Raw genomic sequence first — 16,037 nt, 5'->3', positions numbered from 1 at the left:
GTTTATTTCTGCTGTAAACGTGTTTATTTTTGCTGTAAACGTGTTTATTTCTTCCGTAAACATGTTTATTCCTGCTCTAAACCTGTTTATTTCTGCTGTAAACGTGTTTACTTCTGCTGTAATTATGTTTATTCCTGCTGTAAACGTGTTTATTCCTGCTGTAAACGTGTTTATTTCTGCTGTAAATATGTTTATTCCTGATGTAAACGTGTCTATACGTGCTGTAAACATGGTTATTTCTGCTGTAAATATGTTTATTTCTGCTGTAAACGTGTTTATTCCTGCTGTAAACCTGTTTATTTCTGCTGTAAACGTGTTTATTCCTGCTGTAAACGTGTTTATTTCTGCTGTAAACGTGTTTATTTCTGCTGTAAATATGTTTATTTCTGCTGTAAACGTGTTTATTCCTGCTGTAAACGAGTTTATTTCTGCTGTAAACATGTTTATTTCTTCCGTAAACATGTTTATTTCTGCTGTAAACATGTTTATTTCTGCTGTAAACATGTATATTTCTGCTGCAAACATGTTTATTCCTGCTGTAAACATGTTTATTCCTGCTGTAAACGTGTTTATTTCTGCTGTAAACGTGTTTACTTCTGCTGTAAATATGTTTATTCCTGCTGTAAACATGTTTATTTCTGCTGTAAATATGTTTATTCCTGCTGTAAACATGTTTATTTCTGCTGTAAATATGTTTATTCCTGCTGTAAACGTGTTTATACGTGCTGTAAACATGGTTATTTCTGCTGTAAATATGTTTATTACTGCTGTAAACATGTTTATTCTTGCTGTAAACGTGTTTATTTCTGCAGTAAATATGTTTGTTCCTGCTGTAAACATGTTTATTTATGCTGTAAATATGTTTATTCCTGCTGTAAACGTGTTTATACGTGCTGTAAACATGGTTATTTCTGCTGTAAATGTGTTTATTTCTGCTGTAAACCTGTTTATTTATGCTCTAAATATGTTTATTTCTGCTGTAAACGTGTTTATTTCTGCTGTAAATATGTTTATTACTGCTGTAAACATGTTTATTCTTGCTGTAAACGTGTTTATTTCTGCAGTAAATATGTTTGTTCCTGCTGTAAACATGTTTATTTATGCTGTAAATATGTTTATTCCTGCTGTAAACGTGTTTATACGTGCTGTAAACATGGTTATTTCTGCTGTAAATATGTTTATTACTGCTGTAAACATGTTTATTCTTGCTGTAAACGTGTTTATTTCTGCAGTAAATATGTTTGTTCCTGCTGTAAACATGTTTATTTATGCTGTAAATATGTTTATTCCTGCTGTAAACGTGTTTATACGTGCTGTAAACATGCTTATTTCTGCTGTAAATGTGTTTATTTCTGCTGTAAACCTGTTTATTTCTGCTCTAAATATGTTTATTTCTGCTGTAAACGTGTTTATTTCTGCTGTAAATATGTTTATATCTCCTGTAAACGTGTTTATTCCTGCTGTAAACGTTTTTTATTCCTGCTGTAAACCTGTTTATTTCTGCTGTAAACGTGTTTATTTCTACTGTAAATATGTTTATTCCTGCTGTAAACGTGTTTGTTCCTGCTGTAAACGTGTTTTTTTCTGCTGTAAACGTGTTTTTTTCTGCTGTAAATATGTTTATTCCTGCTGTAAACATGTTTATTTCTGCTGTAAATATGTTTATTCCTGCTGTAAATATGTTTATTCCTGCTGTAAACGTGTTTATTTCTGCTGTAAACGTGTTTATTCCTGCTGTAAACCTGTTTATTTCTGCTGTAAACCTGTTTATTTCTGCTGTAAACGTGTTTATTTCTGCTGTAAACGTGTTTATTTCTGCTGTAAACGTGTTTATTTCTTCCGTAAACATGTTTATTCCTGCTGTAAACGTGTTTATTCCTGCCGTAAACCTGTTTATTTCTGCTGTAAACGTGTTTATTTCTGCTGTAAACGTGTTTATTTCTTCCGTAAACATGTTTATTCCTGCTGTAAACCTGTTTATTTCTGCTGTAAACGTGTTTACTTCTGCTGTAATTATGTTTATTCCTGCTGTAAACGTGTTTATTCCTGCTGTAAACGTATTTATTTCTGCTGTAAATATGTTTATTCCTGATGTAAACGTGTCTATACGTGCTGTAAACATGGTTATTTCTGCTGTAAATGTGTTTATTTCTGCTGTAAACCTGTTTATTTCTGCTGTAAATATGTTTATTTCTGCTGTAAATGTGTTTATTTCTGCTGTAAACCTGTTTATTTCTGCTGTAAATATGTTTATTTCTGCTGTAAACGTGTTTATTCCTGCTGTAAACGTGTTTATTTCTGCTGTAAACGTGTTTATTCCTGCTGTAAACCTGTTTATTTCTGCTGTAAACGTGTTTATTTCTGCTGTAAATATGTTTATTTCTGCTGTAAACGTGTTTATTCCTGCTGTAAACGAGTTTATTTCTGCTGTAACCATGTTTATTTCTTCCGTAAACATGTTTATTTCTGCTGTAAACATGTTTATTTCTGCTGTAAACATGTATATTTCTGCTGCAAACATGTTTATTCCTGCTGTAAACATGTTTATTCCTGCTGTAAACCTGTTTATTTCTGCTGTAAGCGTGTTTACTTCTGCTGTAAATATGTTTATTCCTGCTGTAAACATGTTTATTTCTGCTGTAAATATGTTTATTCCTGCTGTAAACATGTTTATTTCTGCTGTAAATATGTTTATTCCTGCTGTAAACGTGTTTATACGTGCTGTAAACATGGTTATTTCTGCTGTAAATATGTTTATTACTGCTGTAAACATGTTTATTCTTGCTGTAAACGTGTTTATTTCTGCAGTAAATATGTTTGTTCCTGCTGTAAACATGTTTATTTATGCTGTAAATATGTTTATTCCTGCTGTAAACGTGTTTATACGTGCTGTAAACATGGTTATTTCTGCTGTAAATGTGTTTATTTCTGCTGTAAACCTGTTTATTTCTGCTGTAAACGTGTTTACTTCTGCTGTAATTATGTTTATTCCTGCTGTAAACGTGTTTATTCCTGCTGTAAACATGTTTATTTCTGCTGTAAATATGTTTCTTCCTGCTTTAAATATGTTTATTTCTGCTGTAAATATGTTTATTCTTGCTGTAAACATGTTTATTTCTGCTGTAAATATGTTTATTCCTGCTGTAAACGTGTTTATTTCTGCTGTAAACGTGTTTATTCCTGCTGTAAACCTGTTTATTTCTGCTGTAAACGTGTTTATTTCTGCTGTAAACGTGTTTATTTCTGCTGTAAACGTGTTTATTTCTTCCGTAAACATGTTTATTCCTGCTGTAAACGTGTTTATTCCTGCCGTAAACCTGTTTATTTCTGCTGTAAACGTGTTTATTTCTGCTGTAAACGTGTTTATTTCTTCCGTAAACATGTTTATTCCTGCTGTAAACCTGTTTATTTCTGCTGTAAACGTGTTTACTTCTGCTGTAATTATGTTTATTCCTGCTGTAAACGTGTTTATTCCTGCTGTAAACGTGTTTATTTCTGCTGGAAATATGTTTATTCCTGATGTAAACGTGTTTATACGTGCTGTAAACATGGTTATTTCTGCTGTAAATATGTTTATTTCTGCTGTAAATATGTTTATTTCTGCTGTAAACGTGTTTATTCCTGCTGTAAACGTGTTTATTTCTGCTGTAAACGTGTTTATTCCTGCTGTAAACCTGTTTATTTCTGCTGTAAACGTGTTTATTTCTTCCGTAAACATGTTTATTCCTGCTGTAAACCTGTTTATTTCTGCTGTAAACGTGTTTACTTCTGCTGTAATTATGTTTATTCCTGCTGTAAACGTGTTTATTCCTGCTGTAAACGTGTTTATTTCTGCTGGAAATATGTTTATTCCTGATGTAAACGTGTTTATACGTGCTGTAAACATGGTTATTTCTGCTGTAAACCTGTTTATTTCTGCTGTAAATATGTTTATTTCTGCTGTAAACGTGTTTATTCCTGCTGTAAACGTGTTTATTTCTGCTGTAAACGTGTTTATTCCTGCTGTAAACCTGTTTATTTCTGCTGTAAACGTGTTTATTTCTGCTGTAAATATGTTTATTTCTGCTGTAAACGTGTTTATTCCTGCTGTAAACGAGTTTATTTCTGCTGTAAACATGTTTATTTCTGCTGTAAACATGTTTATTTCTGCTGTAAACATGTATATTTCTGCTGCAAACATGTTTATTCCTGCTGTAAACATGCTTATTCCTGCTGTAAACCTGTTTATTTCTGCTGTAAACGTGTTTATTCCTGCTGTAAACCTGTTTATTTCTGCTGTAAGCGTGTTTACTTCTGCTGTAAATATGTTTATTCCTGCTGTAAACATGTTTATTTCTGCTGTAAATATGTTTATTCCTGCTGTAAACATGTTTATTTCTGCTGTAAATATGTTTATTCCTGCTGTAAACGTGTTTATACGTGCTGTAAACATGGTTATTTCTGCTGTAAATATGTTTATTACTGCTGTAAACATGTTTATTCTTGCTGTAAACGTGTTTATTTCTGCAGGAAATATGTTTGTTCCTGCTGTAAACATGTTTATTTATGCTGTAAATATGTTTATTCCTGCTGTAAACGTGTTTATACGTGCTGTAAACATGGTTATTTCTGCTGTAAATGTGTTTATTTCTGCTGTAAACGTGTTTACTTCTGCTGTAATTATGTTTATTCCTGCTGTAAACGTGTTTATTCCTGCTGTAAACATGTTTATTTCTGCTGTAAATATGTTTCTTCCTGCTTTAAATACGTTTATTTCTGCTGTAAATATGTTTATTCTTGCTGTAAACATGTTTATTTCTGCTGTAAATATGTTTATTCCTGCTGTAAACGTGTTTATTTCTGCTGTAAACGTGTTTATTCCTGCTGTAAACCTGTTTATTTCTGCTGTAAACGTGTTTATTTCTGCTGTAAACGTGTTTATTTCTGCTGTAAACGTGTTTATTTCTTCCGTAAACATGTTTATTCCTGCTGTAAACGTGTTTATTCCTGCCGTAAACCTGTTTATTTCTGCTGTAAACGTGTTTATTTCTGCTGTAAACGTGTTTATTTCTTCCGTAAACATGTTTATTCCTGCTGTAAACCTGTTTATTTCTGCTGTAAACGTGTTTACTTCTGCTGTAATTATGTTTATTCCTGCTGTAAACGTGTTTATTCCTGCTGTAAACGTGTTTATTTCTGCTGGAAATATGTTTATTCCTGATGTAAACGTGTTTATACGTGCTGTAAACATGGTTATTTCTGCTGTAAATATGTTTATTTCTGCTGTAAATGTGTTTATTTCTGCTGTAAACCTGTTTATTTCTGCTGTAAATATGTTTATTTCTGCTGTAAACGTGTTTATTCCTGCTGTAAACGTGTTTATTTCTGCTGTAAACGTGTTTATTCCTGCTGTAAACCTGTTTATTTCTGCTGTAAACGTGTTTATTTCTGCTGTAAATATGTTTATTTCTGCTGTAAACGTGTTTATTCCTGCTGTAAACGAGTTTATTTCTGCTGTAAACATGTTTATTTCTGCTGTAAACATGTTTATTTCTGCTGTAAACATGTATATTTCTGCTGCAAACATGTTTATTCCTGCTGTAAACATGTTTATTCCTGCTGTAAACCTGTTTATTTCTGCTGTAAACGTGTTTACTTCTGCTGTAAATATGTTTATTCCTGCTGTAAACATGTTTATTTATGCTGTAAATATGTTTATTCCTGCTGTAAACGTGTTTATACGTGCTGTAAACATGGTTATTTCTGCTGTAAATATGTTTATTACTGCTGTAAACATGTTTATTCTTGCTGTAAACGTGTTTATTTCTGCAGTAAATATGTTTGTTCCTGCTGTAAACATGTTTATTTATGCTGTAAATATGTTTGTTCCTGCTGTAAACGTGTTTATACGTGCTGTAAACATGCTTATTTCTGCTGTAAATGTGTTTATTTCTGCTGTAAACCTGTTTATTTCTGCTCTAAATATGTTTATTTCTGCTGTAAACGTGTTTATTTCTGCTGTAAATATGTTTATATCTCCTGTAAACGTGTTTATTCCTGCTGTAAACGTTTTTTATTCCTGCTGTAAACCTGTTTATTTCTGCTGTAAACGTGTTTATTTCTACTGTAAATATGTTTATTCCTGCTGTAAACGTGTTTGTTCCTGCTGTAAACGTGTTTTTTTCTGCTGTAAACGTGTTTTTTTCTGCTGTAAATATGTTTATTCCTGCTGTAAACGTTTTTTATTCCTGCTGTAAACCTGTTTATTTCTGCTGTAAACGTGTTTATTTCTGCTGTAAACGTGTTTATTTCTTCCGTAAACATGTTTATTCCTGCTGTAAACGTGTTTATTCCTGCCGTAAACCTGTTTATTTCTGCTGTAAACGTGTTTATTTCTTCCGTAAACATGTTTATTCCTGCTGTAAACGTGTTTATTCCTGCCGTAAACCTGTTTATTTCTGCTGTAAACGTGTTTATTTCTGCTGTAAACGTGTTTATTTCTTCCGTAAACATGTTTATTCCTGCTGTAAACCTGTTTATTTCTGCTGTAAACGTGTTTACTTCTGCTGTAATTATGTTTATTCCTGCTGTAAACGTGTTTATTCCTGCTGTAAACGTGTTTATTTCTGCTGGAAATATGTTTATTCCTGATGTAAACGTGTTTATACGTGCTGTAAACATGGTTATTTCTGCTGTAAATATGTTTATTTCTGCTGTAAATGTGTTTATTTCTGCTGTAAACCTGTTTATTTCTGCTGTAAATATGTTTATTTCTGCTGTAAACGTGTTTATTCCTGCTGTAAACGTGTTTATTTCTGCTGTAAACGTGTTTATTCCTGCTGTAAACCTGTTTATTTCTGCTGTAAACATGTTTATTTCTGCTGTAAATATGTTTATTTCTGCTGTAAACGTGTTTATTCCTGCTGTAAACGAGTTTATTTCTGCTGTAAACATGTTTATTTCTGCTGTAAACATGTTTATTTCTGCTGTAAACATGTATATTTCTGCTGCAAACATGTTTATTCCTGCTGTAAACATGTTTATTCCTGCTGTAAACCTGTTTATTTCTGCTGTAAACGTGTTTACTTCTGCTGTAAATATGTTTATTCCTGCTGTAAACATGTTTATTTATGCTGTAAATATGTTTATTCCTGCTGTAAACGTGTTTATACGTGCTGTAAACATGGTTATTTCTGCTGTAAATATGTTTATTACTGCTGTAAACATGTTTATTCTTGCTGTAAACGTGTTTATTTCTGCAGTAAATATGTTTGTTCCTGCTGTAAACATGTTTATTTATGCTGTAAATATGTTTGTTCCTGCTGTAAACGTGTTTATACGTGCTGTAAACATGCTTATTTCTGCTGTAAATGTGTTTATTTCTGCTGTAAACCTGTTTATTTCTGCTCTAAATATGTTTATTTCTGCTGTAAACGTGTTTATTTCTGCTGTAAATATGTTTATATCTCCTGTAAACGTGTTTATTCCTGCTGTAAACGTTTTTTATTCCTGCTGTAAACCTGTTTATTTCTGCTGTAAACGTGTTTATTTCTACTGTAAATATGTTTATTCCTGCTGTAAACGTGTTTGTTCCTGCTGTAAACGTGTTTTTTTCTGCTGTAAACGTGTTTTTTTCTGCTGTAAATATGTTTATTCCTGCTGTAAACGTTTTTTATTCCTGCTGTAAACCTGTTTATTTCTGCTGTAAACGTGTTTATTTCTGCTGTAAACGTGTTTATTTCTTCCGTAAACATGTTTATTCCTGCTGTAAACGTGTTTATTCCTGCCGTAAACCTGTTTATTTCTGCTGTAAACGTGTTTATTTCTGCTGTAAACGTGTTTATTTCTTCCGTAAACATGTTTATTCCTGCTGTAAACCTGTTTATTTCTGCTGTAAACGTGTTTACTTCTGATGTAATTATGTTTATTCCTGCTGTAAACGTGTTTATTCCTGCTGTAAACGTATTTATTTCTGCTGTAAATATGTTTATTCCTGATGTAAACGTGTCTATACGTGCTGTAAACATGGTTATTTCTGCTGTAAATGTGTTTATTTCTGCTGTAAACCTGTTTATTTCTGCTGTAAATATGTTTATTTCTGCTGTAAACGTGTTTATTCCTGCTGTAAACGTGTTTATTTCTGCTGTAAACGTGTTTATTCCTGCTGTAAACCTGTTTATTTCTGCTGTAAACGTGTTTATTTCTGCTGTAAATATGTTTATTTCTGCTGTAAACGTGTTTATTCCTGCTGTAAACGAGTTTATTTCTGCTGTAAACATGTTTATTTCTTCCGTAAACATGTTTATTTCTGCTGTAAACATGTTTATTTCTGCTGTAAACATGTATATTTCTGCTGCAAACATGTTTATTCCTGCTGTAAACATGTTTATTCCTGCTGTAAACCTGTTTATTTCTGCTGTAAGCGTGTTTACTTCTGCTGTAAATATGTTTATTCCTGCTGTAAACATGTTTATTTCTGCTGTAAATATGTTTATTCCTGCTGTAAACGTGTTTATACGTGCTGTAAACATGCTTATTTCTGCTGTAAATGTGTTTATTTCTGCTGTAAACCTGTTTATTTCTGCTCTAAATATGTTTATTTCTGCTGTAAACGTGTTTATTTCTGCTGTAAATATGTTTATATCTCCTGTAAACGTGTTTATTCCTGCAGTAAACGTTTTTTATTCCTGCTGTAAACCTGTTTATTTCTGCTGTAAACGTGTTTATTTCTACTGTAAATATGTTTATTCCTGCTGTAAACGTGTTTGTTCCTGCTGTAAACGTGTTTTTTTCTGCTGTAAACGTGTTTTTTTCTGCTGCAAACATGTTTATTCCTGCTGTAAACATGTTTATTCCTGCTGTAAACGTGTTTATTTCTGCTGTAAACGTGTTTACTTCTGCTGTAAATATGTTTATTCCTGCTGTAAACATGTTTATTTCTGCTGTAAATATGTTTATTCCTGCTGTAAACATGTTTATTTCTGCTGTAAATATGTTTATTCCTGCTGTAAACGTGTTTATACGTGCTGTAAACATGGTTATTTCTGCTGTAAATATGTTTATTACTGCTGTAAACATGTTTATTCTTGCTGTAAACGTGTTTATTTCTGCAGTAAATATGTTTGTTCCTGCTGTAAACATGTTTATTTATGCTGTAAATATGTTTATTCCTGCTGTAAACGTGTTTATACGTGCTGTAAACATGGTTATTTCTGCTGTAAATGTGTTTATTTCTGCTGTAAACCTGTTTATTTATGCTCTAAATATGTTTATTTCTGCTGTAAACGTGTTTATTTCTGCTGTAAATATGTTTATTACTGCTGTAAACATGTTTATTCTTGCTGTAAATATGTTTATTCCTGCTGTAAACGTGTTTATACGTGCTGTAAACATGGTTATTTCTGCTGTAAATATGTTTATTACTGCTGTAAACATGTTTATTCTTGCTGTAAACGTGTTTATTTCTGTAGTAAATATGTTTGTTCCTGCTGTAAACATGTTTATTTATGCTGTAAATATGTTTATTCCTGCTGTAAACGTGTTTATACGTGCTGTAAACATGCTTATTTCTGCTGTAAATGTGTTTATTTCTGCTGTAAACCTGTTTATTTCTGCTCTAAATATGTTTATTTCTGCTGTAAACGTGTTTATTTCTGCTGTAAATATGTTTATATCTCCTGTAAACGTGTTTATTCCTGCTGTAAACGTTTTTTATTCCTGCTGTAAACCTGTTTATTTCTGCTGTAAACGTGTTTATTTCTACTGTAAATATGTTTATTCCTGCTGTAAACGTGTTTGTTCCTGCTGTAAACGTGTTTTTTTCTGCTGTAAACGTGTTTTTTTCTGCTGTAAATATGTTTATTCCTGCTGTAAACATGTTTATTTCTGCTGTAAATATGTTTATTCCTGCTGTAAATATGTTTATTCCTGCTGTAAACGTGTTTATTTCTGCTGTAAACGTGTTTATTCCTGCTGTAAACCTGTTTATTTCTGCTGTAAACCTGTTTATTTCTGCTGTAAACGTGTTTATTTCTGCTGTAAACGTGTTTATTTCTGCTGTAAACGTGTTTATTTCTTCCGTAAACATGTTTATTCCTGCTGTAAACGTGTTTATTCCTGCCGTAAACCTGTTTATTTCTGCTGTAAACGTGTTTATTTCTGCTGTAAACGTGTTTATTTCTTCCGTAAACATGTTTATTCCTGCTGTAAACCTGTTTATTTCTGCTGTAAACGTGTTTACTTCTGCTGTAATTATGTTTATTCCTGCTGTAAACGTGTTTATTCCTGCTGTAAACGTATTTATTTCTGCTGTAAATATGTTTATTCCTGATGTAAACGTGTCTATACGTGCTGTAAACATGGTTATTTCTGCTGTAAATGTGTTTATTTCTGCTGTAAACCTGTTTATTTCTGCTGTAAATATGTTTATTTCTGCTGTAAATGTGTTTATTTCTGCTGTAAACCTGTTTATTTCTGCTGTAAATATGTTTATTTCTGCTGTAAACGTGTTTATTCCTGCTGTAAACGTGTTTATTTCTGCTGTAAACGTGTTTATTCCTGCTGTAAACCTGTTTATTTCTGCTGTAAACGTGTTTATTTCTGCTGTAAATATGTTTATTTCTGCTGTAAACGTGTTTATTCCTGCTGTAAACGAGTTTATTTCTGCTGTAACCATGTTTATTTCTTCCGTAAACATGTTTATTTCTGCTGTAAACATGTTTATTTCTGCTGTAAACATGTATATTTCTGCTGCAAACATGTTTATTCCTGCTGTAAACATGTTTATTCCTGCTGTAAACCTGTTTATTTCTGCTGTAAGCGTGTTTACTTCTGCTGTAAATATGTTTATTCCTGCTGTAAACATGTTTATTTCTGCTGTAAATATGTTTCTTCCTGCTTTAAATATGTTTATTTCTGCTGTAAATATGTTTATTCTTGCTGTAAACATGTTTATTTCTGCTGTAAATATGTTTATTCCTGCTGTAAACGTGTTTATTTCTGCTGTAAACGTGTTTATTCCTGCTGTAAACCTGTTTATTTCTGCTGTAAACGTGTTTATTTCTGCTGTAAACGTGTTTATTTCTGCTGTAAACGTGTTTATTTCTTCCGTAAACATGTTTATTCCTGCTGTAAACGTGTTTATTCCTGCCGTAAACCTGTTTATTTCTGCTGTAAACGTGTTTATTTCTGCTGTAAACGTGTTTATTTCTTCCGTAAACATGTTTATTCCTGCTGTAAACCTGTTTATTTCTGCTGTAAACGTGTTTACTTCTGCTGTAATTATGTTTATTCCTGCTGTAAACGTGTTTATTCCTGCTGTAAACGTGTTTATTTCTGCTGGAAATATGTTTATTCCTGATGTAAACGTGTTTATACGTGCTGTAAACATGGTTATTTCTGCTGTAAATATGTTTATTTCTGCTGTAAATATGTTTATTTCTGCTGTAAACGTGTTTATTCCTGCTGTAAACGTGTTTATTTCTGCTGTAAACGTGTTTATTCCTGCTGTAAACCTGTTTATTTCTGCTGTAAACGTGTTTATTTCTTCCGTAAACATGTTTATTCCTGCTGTAAACCTGTTTATTTCTGCTGTAAACGTGTTTACTTCTGCTGTAATTATGTTTATTCCTGCTGTAAACGTGTTTATTCCTGCTGTAAACGTGTTTATTTCTGCTGGAAATATGTTTATTCCTGATGTAAACGTGTTTATACGTGCTGTAAACATGGTTATTTCTGCTGTAAACCTGTTTATTTCTGCTGTAAACGTGTTTATTCCTGCTGTAAACCTGTTTATTTCTGCTGTAAACGTGTTTATTTCTGCTGTAAATATGTTTATTTCTGCTGTAAACGTGTTTATTCCTGCTGTAAACGAGTTTATTTCTGCTGTAAACATGTTTATTTCTGCTGTAAACATGTTTATTTCTGCTGTAAACATGTATATTTCTGCTGCAAACATGTTTATTCCTGCTGTAAACATGTTTATTCCTGCTGTAAACCTGTTTATTTCTGCTGTAAACGTGTTTATTCCTGCTGTAAACCTGTTTATTTCTGCTGTAAGCGTGTTTACTTCTGCTGTAAATATGTTTATTCCTGCTGTAAACATGTTTATTTCTGCTGTAAATATGTTTATTCCTGCTGTAAACATGTTTATTTCTGCTGTAAATATGTTTATTCCTGCTGTAAACGTGTTTATACGTGCTGTAAACATGGTTATTTCTGCTGTAAATATGTTTATTACTGCTGTAAACATGTTTATTCTTGCTGTAAACGTGTTTATTTCTGCAGGAAATATGTTTGTTCCTGCTGTAAACATGTTTATTTATGCTGTAAATATGTTTATTCCTGCTGTAAACGTGTTTATACGTGCTGTAAACATGGTTATTTCTGCTGTAAATGTGTTTATTTCTGCTGTAAACCTGTTTATTTCTGCTGTAAACGTGTTTACTTCTGCTGTAATTATGTTTATTCCTGCTGTAAACGTGTTTATTCCTGCTGTAAACATGTTTATTTCTGCTGTAAATATGTTTCTTCCTGCTTTAAATACGTTTATTTCTGCTGTAAATATGTTTATTCTTGCTGTAAACATGTTTATTTCTGCTGTAAATATGTTTATTCCTGCTGTAAACGTGTTTATTTCTGCTGTAAACGTGTTTATTCCTGCTGTAAACCTGTTTATTTCTGCTGTAAACGTGTTTATTTCTGCTGTAAACGTGTTTATTTCTGCTGTAAACGTGTTTATTTCTTCCGTAAACATGTTTATTCCTGCTGTAAACGTGTTTATTCCTGCCGTAAACCTGTTTATTTCTGCTGTAAACGTGTTTATTTCTGCTGTAAACGTGTTTATTTCTTCCGTAAACATGTTTATTCCTGCTGTAAACCTGTTTATTTCTGCTGTAAACGTGTTTACTTCTGCTGTAATTATGTTTATTCCTGCTGTAAACGTGTTTATTCCTGCTGTAAACGTGTTTATTTCTGCTGGAAATATGTTTATTCCTGATGTAAACGTGTTTATACGTGCTGTAAACATGGTTATTTCTGCTGTAAATATGTTTATTTCTGCTGTAAATGTGTTTATTTCTGCTGTAAACCTGTTTATTTCTGCTGTAAATATGTTTATTTCTGCTGTAAACGTGTTTATTCCTGCTGTAAACGTGTTTATTTCTGCTGTAAACGTGTTTATTCCTGCTGTAAACCTGTTTATTTCTGCTGTAAACGTGTTTATTTCTGCTGTAAATATGTTTATTTCTGCTGTAAACGTGTTTATTCCTGCTGTAAACGAGTTTATTTCTGCTGTAAACATGTTTATTTCTGCTGTAAACATGTTTATTTCTGCTGTAAACATGTATATTTCTGCTGCAAACATGTTTATTCCTGCTGTAAACATGTTTATTCCTGCTGTAAACCTGTTTATTTCTGCTGTAAACGTGTTTACTTCTGCTGTAAATATGTTTATTCCTGCTGTAAACATGTTTATTTATGCTGTAAATATGTTTATTCCTGCTGTAAACGTGTTTATACGTGCTGTAAACATGGTTATTTCTGCTGTAAATATGTTTATTACTGCTGTAAACATGTTTATTCTTGCTGTAAACGTGTTTATTTCTGCAGTAAATATGTTTGTTCCTGCTGTAAACATGTTTATTTATGCTGTAAATATGTTTGTTCCTGCTGTAAACGTGTTTATACGTGCTGTAAACATGCTTATTTCTGCTGTAAATGTGTTTATTTCTGCTGTAAATCTGTTTATTTCTGCTCTAAATATGTTTATTTCTGCTGTAAACGTGTTTATTTCTGCTGTAAATATGTTTATATCTCCTGTAAACGTGTTTATTCCTGCTGTAAACGTTTTTTATTCCTGCTGTAAACCTGTTTATTTCTGCTGTAAACGTGTTTATTTCTACTGTAAATATGTTTATTCCTGCTGTAAACGTGTTTGTTCCTGCTGTAAACGTGTTTTTTTCTGCTGTAAACGTGTTTTTTTCTGCTGTAAATATGTTTATTCCTGCTGTAAACGTTTTTTATTCCTGCTGTAAACCTGTTTATTTCTGCTGTAAACGTGTTTATTTCTGCTGTAAACGTGTTTATTTCTTCCGTAAACATGTTTATTCCTGCTGTAAACGTGTTTATTCCTGCCGTAAACCTGTTTATTTCTGCTGTAAACGTGTTTATTTCTTCCGTAAACATGTTTATTCCTGCTGTAAACGTGTTTATTCCTGCCGTAAACCTGTTTATTTCTGCTGTAAACGTGTTTATTTCTGCTGTAAACGTGTTTATTTCTTCCGTAAACATGTTTATTCCTGCTGTAAACCTGTTTATTTCTGCTGTAAACGTGTTTACTTCTGCTGTAATTATGTTTATTCCTGCTGTAAACGTGTTTATTCCTGCTGTAAACGTGTTTATTTCTGCTGGAAATATGTTTATTCCTGATGTAAACGTGTTTATACGTGCTGTAAACATGGTTATTTCTGCTGTAAATATGTTTATTTCTGCTGTAAATGTGTTTATTTCTGCTGTAAACCTGTTTATTTCTGCTGTAAATATGTTTATTTCTGCTGTAAACGTGTTTATTCCTGCTGTAAACGTGTTTATTTCTGCTGTAAACGTGTTTATTCCTGCTGTAAACCTGTTTATTTCTGCTGTAAACATGTTTATTTCTGCTGTAAATATGTTTATTTCTGCTGTAAACGTGTTTATTCCTGCTGTAAACGAGTTTATTTCTGCTGTAAACATGTTCATTTCTGCTGTAAACATGTTTATTTCTGCTGTAAACATGTATATTTCTGCTGCAAACATGTTTATTCCTGCTGTAAACATGTTTATTCCTGCTGTAAACCTGTTTATTTCTGCTGTAAACGTGTTTACTTCTGCTGTAAATATGTTTATTCCTGCTGTAAACATGTTTATTTATGCTGTAAATATGTTTATTCCTGCTGTAAACGTGTTTATACGTGCTGTAAACATGGTTATTTCTGCTGTAAATATGTTTATTACTGCTGTAAACATGTTTATTCTTGCTGTAAACGTGTTTATTTCTGCAGTAAATATGTTTGTTCCTGCTGTAAACATGTTTATTTATGCTGTAAATATGTTTGTTCCTGCTGTAAACGTGTTTATACGTGCTGTAAACATGCTTATTTCTGCTGTAAATGTGTTTATTTCTGCTGTAAACCTGTTTATTTCTGCTCTAAATATGTTTATTTCTGCTGTAAACGTGTTTATTTCTGCTGTAAATATGTTTATATCTCCTGTAAACGTGTTTATTCCTGCTGTAAACGTTTTTTATTCCTGCTGTAAACCTGTTTATTTCTGCTGTAAACGTGTTTATTTCTACTGTAAATATGTTTATTCCTGCTGTAAACGTGTTTGTTCCTGCTGTAAACGTGTTTTTTTCTGCTGTAAACGTGTTTTTTTCTGCTGTAAATATGTTTATTCCTGCTGTAAACGTTTTTTATTCCTGCTGTAAACCTGTTTATTTCTGCTGTAAACGTGTTTATTTCTGCTGTAAACGTGTTTATTTCTTCCGTAAACATGTTTATTCCTGCTGTAAACGTGTTTATTCCTGCCGTAAACCTGTTTATTTCTGCTGTAAACGTGTTTATTTCTGCTGTAAACGTGTTTATTTCTTCCGTAAACATGTTTATTCCTGCTGTAAACCTGTTTATTTCTGCTGTAAACGTGTTTACTTCTGCTGTAATTATGTTTATTCCTGCTGTAAACGTGTTTATTCCTGCTGTAAACGTATTTATTTCTGCTGTAAATATGTTTATTCCTGATGTAAACGTGTCTATACGTGCTGTAAACATGGTTATTTCTGCTGTAAATGTGTTTATTTCTGCTGTAAACCTGTTTATTTCTGCTGTAAATATGTTTATTTCTGCTGTAAACGTGTTTATTCCTGCTGTAAACGTGTTTATTTCTGCTGTAAACGTGTTTATTCCTGCTGTAAACCTGTTTATTTCTGCTGTAAACGTGTTTATTTCTGCTGTAAATATGTTTATTTCTGCTGTAAACGTGTTTATTCCTGCTGTAAACGAGTTTATTTCTGCTGTAAACATGTT

Source organism: Telmatherina bonti (assembly GCF_933228915.1).
Source record: "Telmatherina bonti genome assembly, chromosome: 7".
In the NCBI taxonomy this organism is placed as follows: Eukaryota; Metazoa; Chordata; class Actinopteri; order Atheriniformes; family Telmatherinidae; genus Telmatherina; species Telmatherina bonti.
This window is presented reverse-complemented; position numbering follows the sequence as displayed.